General features: G+C 41.9%; 1 pseudogene; it reads right to left on the minus strand.

Annotated features, from left to right (window-relative positions):
• Positions 1 to 4559: 4559 nt before the first annotated feature.
• LOC113058424 (apolipoprotein A-IV-like) lies at positions 4560 to 6929 on the minus strand (annotated as a pseudogene).
• Positions 6930 to 8391: the final 1462 nt, after the last annotated feature.

Consider the following 8391-nt stretch of genomic DNA (forward strand, 5'->3'; position numbering starts at 1 on the left):
GCTCTCACTATTTCTGTCATATAAAGATATTAGAGAAATAAAAAGTATGTTATTCCAGAATCAGCGTTTTTGAATGAATGATTGAATGCCTCGTTCATAAAGACTTGCGTAACAATGCTTCCTGTATGTCAGCGCTCCTAAAACCATTCTGACTCGGGGACAGGAACTAGCTGTTGTGTGTACCTGCATAAAATTACTATTTTCAGAGAATGCCTTCCTGGCATTTTAGGTTGTGCTTATTTCAAATAATCTACAGTAACATGCAGCTTGTACAGTTTGTTTAGGTGTGTTCAGTTTGTGCGGATGCTGCAGCTTGCATATTTATTGCACATGCATATAGAATGGACATTAAAGTTTATCTCACTGAATGCTGTGAATTTACTATTACCTGGATGCAGGAAGGTATAATATTGCAGCAGCCAGATATGAGTACTTAAAAAGTACAGGCTGACTCTTGTAACGACTAAGAGAGGAGTTTGAGAAGACACCAGATCCACTGCCACTGCTTTCAGTGACATCATAGACAGATATTGAACGGATTGAACTACTGGATTTGTAAAATAATAGCAATAAACTAGATAATAGATTTGGTCAGGGAAGTGCCAATTCATTTTGATGGGAATGAACACTAGGCTGTGAGGGATTCAGGCTACTGTTGTTGTATTAAGATGTCATTGCTAATTCACTGGCAATACTTTTGGTGATGCAATTTGTAATGTATTGAACCAGCAGGTGGTAGTATTGTTCTAGTACTGTTCTACTATTGTACTGTAGACACTAAGAGCACAGTGCCATGTGTTGACAGCAGCTGATTGTTTGTCTTGTGAATCAGGAGGCAGTGAACCATTAAACAGGGACAATATGTACATGGAAGGAGTGGTGGTGCGGGTCATTTTTGCAACTGGCGGTGCTGTGTTGCTGGTTATGGCTGGATGGTTTGTGTTGAAAAAGTTTTGCTGCGGCTGCTGCTCTTCCCCGGGCTTTCCACTAAGAAATCCATCAACTTGCCATCTGTTTTGTGTTGAATGAAGCTTAATTTGATATGCCGATAAGACCTCCGATCACATCACAGCATCTGCACAAACCAGCAAAGAACCGGTTTGCATAATGCCTATTTAGCATATTTTAATCTATCTAGACAGCACTGTGTAGTCCAGTCACCATGCGCTTGGAAGAAAAACCAAATGCTTCATTCTCTAATGTACAGTAAATGCAAATACTGCTATTGGCATTGTTCGATATCTTTTAGATGTTTGTTATCTGAATAAGACGTGTAAGATGGATGCAGGCCTAGCTGCATTATTGAGAGCAACAAACTGTGCAACAAATCTTTTAAAATATCATATGCTATTATAAAGACAATATGTTGTTTTCTTGTTATGCTGTCTGGTCTCTGTTTCCCTGGGCCTCCACTAGTGGTCTCACTTCCCCATAAGCACCTCACCGCAGGCACTACTATTCCCACAAAGCCTTGTCCCTTCATCACAGTAATTGCACTCCTGTTAATTGCACTCAGGTGTCTTCTCTTGATAGTCATTACCCTGCCTATATTAACCAGTCTTTTTCTGTTTGTTTTCATGGAGTCCTTTCTTTCCATCACCCAGTTTCCTCGCCTTTTGAGTTTCTTGTTCCTATTCCTGTTCCTGTTCCATTCCCTGTTTGTTTCTTTGTTTGTTTGGATTGATTTTCGGTTTTGACCCCTGCTTGTTGGATTCTGATTTGGATTACCCATTAAAACTCACACTGCGTTTGGATCTCTTGTCTCCTGTGTTTCCATGGGTTCCCAAACCAGAAGGACTCCATCATGTCGAGATCCAGCGGTGTGGGACTTCACACCCGTTCTCCAGCCAGTATGGTGGAGCGAAGGGCAAGATTCATAAAATTAACCACCCTCCACCAAGAGGGCAATGAGGTGGGTGGTATGGCTCAAGTGTTCTGGACCCTGGCGGATGGTATGGGATATAATGATGCGGCCCTAAAGGACATTTTCAACACCGGTCTGGATGCCAAGAATGGAGATGGATCAGTTGGGGCTTTTGATTTCTGGGAATTTGTGTTTTACCTACAACATCCATCTCCGTGGGATTCCCCAACCACACCTGTCTCTCCCGGTGGGATGGCCGATTCTAGACCGGGGTCTACTAACAGGAGGACCGCCAGCCCAGCACCACTGCACAGTATGGTCGCCAGACCAGCGCCACAGCACAAGGTGGTTGCAAGCCCAGGGCCACAGTTGGCCGCTGGTCCAGAGTCATGGCACAAGATGGCCGCTTGTCCAGCGCCTCTTCACAAGATGAAAGCCACAGTTGACCCTCTGGAGTCGAGTCAGGTTCCCATTGACCCTCTGGAGTCGAGTCAGGTTCCCATTGACCCTCTGGAGTCAAGTCAGGTTCCCGTTGACCCTCTGGAGTTGAGTCAGGTGCCTAGGTGATCTTCATTGGCAAAGTCAAGTCACCAGTTTTCTTCATGGGGAAATGCAAGTCACCATTGATCTTCATGGGCAAATTCAAGTCACCAGTGTTCTTCATGAACAAATGCAAGTCACCATTGATCTTCATGAGCAGAGTCAAGTCACCAATGATCTTCATGAGCAGAGTCAAGTCACCATTGATCTTCCTGAATCCAGTCTAAACACCGCAGAATTACCAGAGTCTCTCCACATCTCTGTTGAACTACCAGAGCCTCTCCACGTCTCTGCTGAATTACCAGAGCCTCTCCACGTCTCGGCTGAACTACCAGAGCCTCTCCACGTCTCTGTTGAACTACCAGAGTCTCTCCACATCTCTATTGCACTACCAGAGCCTCTCCACGTCTCTGTTGAACTACCAGAGCCTCTCCACATCTCGGCTGAACTACCAGAGCCTCTCCACATCTCTGCTGCACTACCAGAGCCTCTCCATGTCTCGGCTGAAATACCAGAGCCTCTCCACGTCTCTGTTGAACTACCAGAGTCTCTCCACATCTCTATTGCACTACCAGAGCCTCTCCACGTCTCTGTTGAACTACCAGAGCCTCTCCACATCTCGGCTGAACTACCAGAGCCTCTCCACATCTCTGCTGCACTACCAGAGCCTCTCCATGTCTCGGCTGAAATACCAGAGCCTCTCCACGTCTCTGTTGAACTACCAGAGTCTCTCCACATCTCTATTGCACTACCAGAGCCTCTCCACATCTCTGTTGAACTACCAGAGCCTCTCCACGTCTCGGCTGAACTACCAGAGCCTCTCCACATCTCTGCTGCACTACCAGAGCCTCTCCATGTCTCGGCTGAAATACCAGAGCCTCTCCATGTCTCTGTTGAACTACCAGAGTCTCTCCACATCTCTGTTGCACTACCAGAGCCTCTCCACGTCTCGGCTGAACTACCAGAGCCTCTCCACGTCTCTGTTGAACTACCAGAGCCTCTCCACGTCTCTGTTGAACTACCAGAGTCTCTCCACATCTCTGCTGCACTACCAGAGCTTCTCCACGTCTTGGCTGAACTACCAGAGCCTCTCCACGTCTCTGCTGGACTACCAGAGTCTCTCCACATCTCTGCTGCACTACCAGAGCTTCTCCACGTCTCGGCTGAACTACCAGAGCCTCTCCACGTCTCTGTGGAACTTCCAGAGTCTCGTCACGTCTCAGCCGAAATCTCTGAGCACTCGACTGATCCTGTCGTGCCCATGGAGGCCACCCTTAACTTGTTCATGTTCTCTGTTTCAGACTTGCCTAACCAGAATTGCTCTCCTGTGTCATCGATCCCACTGTGGTGGTCTTCTCCGCCGCCCTGGTGGGCTTCTGTCTTGACCGCACGAATGTGGTGGTGTTCTGCGCCGCCCTGGTGGGCTTCTGTCTCGACCGCACGGATGTCCCTCCCCTTGATCCTCCGCCGGTCCACCTCCCTCCTGGGCTCCTTGTTTGTTTGTTGTTTTTTTTGCATTTCTTGTCTCTGTTTACCCTATTACCTGGCCCTCCGTCCCTCCCCTGGTCCTTCGACTTCTTGTCTCTGTTTCCCTATATTACCTGGTCCTCCACCGCTCCACCTCCCTCCTGGTCTCTGTGTTCTTGGTCTCTTCTTGGGTTCGGGTGGACTCGGATTGCACTCCTGTTAATTGCACTCAGGTGTCTTCACTTGATAGTCATTACCCTGCCTATATTAACCAGTCTTTTTCTGTTTATTTTCATGGAGTCCTTTCTTTCCATTACCCAGTTTCCTGAGTTTCTTGTTCCTATTCCTGTTCCTGTTCCATTCCCTGTTTCTTTGTTTGTTTGGATTTATTTTTGGTTTTGACCCCTGCTTGTTGGATTCTGATTTGGATTTCCCATTAAAACCCACACTGCATTTGGATCTCTTGTCTCCTGTGTTTCCTTGGGTTCCCAAACGTAACATTTCTATATTAAATAATTGGCTTTTAGTTTAACTGTACCAAAAGCAAAGTAAATTATTCAAATAATATCTGGAAAGTTTTCTGCCAACTATTAGGTGAATATGAATTTAGTATAAAAATAATTTTTCCATGGACCTGTTTGAAAACCTCTGTATGAGCCAATGATTTGCTATTAATATGACATCACAATTGTTTAGATGTGATTTATTTAGAAATAACTTTTATTCATATACTGTGGTTGAGACAATATTCACTGGACAACATATATTCATTTTAAAAAATGTACAAATTGAACCTGTCTTTATTTACATGTTTATGAAACAGTATACCCACACATTACACAGAATATCTATCACAGCAAACGGAAGAAAGGTTTTCTGTTGTCTTTCAATTCAATGGATTTCGCTGGACTTTACATAAGGATCTTTCTGAAAACTGTACAAACAACAACATTGTTCTACAAAAGTGACAAGTCACAATGTGCAATCCAAACATAAGAGCTGTTATTTACAGTACATCACAGTTGCATTTCTGATAGGAATGGAGGTGTGTTGTTTAATTTAGAGTGTGAACGATGTCTTGTAATAGGGCTGTGAGTCGAGAAATCCTCCTGTATAGACTCTATGTTTGTCTGATGGAAACCAGCTGACTCACCATGACTCTGGTTTTCTTGCAGGGCAGTCATCTGTTGGTCTAAGTTGGAAATAAACTGTTGATTCCGAGCTGAGGAATTCTGGCAGAACTGTTCCACTTTTGAAGCCATCACATCCCTTGGAGGCTGTGTCGAGGCCAGATGGCCTGCCAAAGCTATCTTGAGTGCCGCGACCTGACCTTGTACCTCTAAACTGAAGGTACACACTTCCTGTCCCAGCCTGGCGGTAACTTCCTCCCAAAGATCCTTTCCACTACTGTCTCGTTCCTCCTCTACAGCCTCAAATGCTTTTGTTTTAAAGTCCTCAAAGGCTGCTGTCCTCTTCTGGTGGCTTACCTCTAAAGCTAGCATTATCCTCTGCACTGCCTCCTGGTAGAGTGTGGCTTCCTCTGGGTTCAGGTCCTGGAGGTTCAGATTGAGATTCTCACAGAGGTCCTGAGTGTTGGATTGGAGAGCTGTCTGGAGCTGCTTAGTGAAGGGGGAAAGGAACTCCTTGACATTGGCCATAGTGTGTTTCGGGTGGCTGGGGTAAGGAGAGAGTCTCTGCCTCAGTTCAGCAAGCTCCTGCTTGAGACGAGCCCTCAGGCGCTCAGACTCCATACTCAGTTTGCGACTCAGTTCAGCTGCCATGGGGTTGTAAGAGTCTTGGGAGTAAAGGTCACTGCTCACAACATGGTTCTTCCACACACCACTGCAAAATAGGATCAGGGGTCAGTGATTTGGACAATGACTTGTATGTGGACAAGAATGTCCATGATAAAGAGAAGGAAAAAATCTAACTAGCTGTCCAAAATGTACTTTTTGTATTCTTGTCGGTTCATATGGTTTAAGAAACTCTTATACAATAAAAAGAGTAAAAACTAATAACATTTTCCATACACCTTGAAAACATTTAACACTCTCCTCATTATTTTCAAAAACATTTTTAAATGTTTATTTTTATTTTTTTATATGAATCATCAATTCATTAATATCTTTACTCTATTGGTTGGTTGCACCTCATGGTGTTACGAAAGTTTTACAAATATTAATTGTAAACAGATTTTTTGATTTTTTGATTATGAAATAATAATACAATATTATAACTAATAATAAGGTCTTCCATTCGAGAATTTAATTATTTTTTATGAGCCATTTTGTTCATTATGATATCACTACAGATGTATTGCAAATTGACATTTTCACTTCCTGTCCCTCAAAAAATATCAAAATACATCTTATTTAAGAAATTAAAAACAGCATGAAAATAGACAAAATAAATAAGCATTATGTCATTGTACTGTACTGTCAATTCTTCTAATATGAGAGTAAACTTACTTTAAGTCTTTTGCTAAATGTTTCTTGTCAATGGCCTGATTGTCTCTCTGTAAACTCCATGTGTCTCGACTGATCTCATCATTGAGTGGAAATGCTGAAAGGGAGTATGGTTGCATAAGATAAGAAAAAAAAGACAGATCTTGCAGTCACCATACAGGCAATGGGCAGGTGAAAAGACAAAAAATAAATAAGGAATGTAAAAATCTCCATTTTAGAGGGAATGGAAATTGATAATATACAAAACTGAAGAAGCAACACACCTGTTGTAGCAGTTAAAGCCAAAGCCAATGCAACAAACTGCATGTTCATATTTTTGTAGTGTTGCAGGTTATTCTAAAAGAAAGAAAGAAAGAAAGAAACAAGATTTATGTAATTAGATTCATTTATTTAAATGTTATTGACTGCCAATATATTAAAGAGAAGCATTCAAATATCATGAATCAATTAGTCTACAAGTGGATATTTGGCCCTTACCTGTTGATGTGAAGATGAGAATTTCTTCTCGGGGTCCACATTTAAAGCATTCCCTTATCAGAGGTTGTCCTGCTCTTCATCTGTGTCAACACAAACCACGTAGAGGGGCAGTCTGATAACGATAGGCGGAACCTAAAGATATTTTGCAGAGTGACCTCTTCAAAGCTGCTCTCTTCCAACAACACAGATTCAGAGTAGCCCCAGTGATGTCACATCAAGGCCAATATTGACGCAATTCCAATTAATGCGAGGTCATTGTTATTGGAATGTTTACTACTAGGTGTTTGGCTCTTATAGTGAACAGGTTTGAGTACATAACATTTACGACATGGGCTTCACGGTGCTCTGTCCTGCAGGGCTTATGTTGGATGTGAACTCAACTGCATGAAATTTGGCTTAGTTTTATCAGTCACGTTGAGTCCTACTTAGCTTTCCCACAGCAATGACACAGAAATAAGTCACAGAGAATGAACCAACGAGGCCTGTGCTTGCTGCATTATCTGCCATAGTTTTAGTTATCAAACATACTGTTTGTCCAGGGTAGTGTGTTGTGTAAATCTAAAGCATTACGTAATTGTAATTTGCTCCATTTATTTTGCTGTCCAGGCAATGACATGTTTATCTCCAATCATATATTTATACAATCGTTCAATTATGGTGACAATGTGAGCATCACTTTTACCTTTTCCTAAATATTATCAGTGTATCACTGGTTAAATTTCTGAAGAAAAAAAAAAGGTTGGATGTTAAGCCATATATCTTATCACTGACCCCAAAAAACGAATGGAAACTTAACAGACTGTATACACTTCAGCAGAACTGGATCAATCCCACTATATTCATTCACAAATGTACTGTAACATTCTTTGGCCTATGAAATACTAATTCAGGTACGTGACACACTTAAAATTTATTAAAAATTCTTAATCGCTGCCAAGCGTTAATATTCATTTTGCAGGGTTTGTTTCAGGTAAATATTCATATCCTTCTTCTTTTCCTACTACTACTACTACTACTGAATCCTAAAGGATTCTGTTCCTGATTCAAACATCATCTGAAAGCTGAATAAATAAACTTTCCATCGATGTATGGATAGGACAATATTTGACCGAGATACAACTATTTGAAAATCTGGAATCTGAGGGTGTAAAAAATCGAAATATTGAGAAAATTGTCTTTAAAGTTGTCCGAATGAAGTTCTTAGCCATGCATATTACTAATCAAAAATTGTGTTTTAATGTATTTACAGTAGGAAAGTTACAAAATATCTTCATGGAACATGATGTTTGCTCAATATCCTAATGATTTTTGGCATAAAAGCAAAATCAATAATTCTGATCCATACAATGTATTTTTGGCTATTGCTACAAATATATCCCAACGACTTAAGACTTAGGATGTAGTCCAGGGTCACATTTACAAATGCGTCACTAGTGAGATCTTTAAATACGGACACAGTTGTTATCTAGGAGGAGACTGCAGGAGGACTCTCCATGAACTGAGTTTAACTTCGCAATAACAAATTGTGCAACAAGTTGTTTTGTGGGAATGGATATCAATTTATAAATAGGCTAACTA

This window comes from Carassius auratus, chromosome 40 (genome assembly GCF_003368295.1).
Source record: "Carassius auratus strain Wakin chromosome 40, ASM336829v1, whole genome shotgun sequence".
NCBI classification, from domain to species: Eukaryota; Metazoa; Chordata; class Actinopteri; order Cypriniformes; family Cyprinidae; genus Carassius; species Carassius auratus.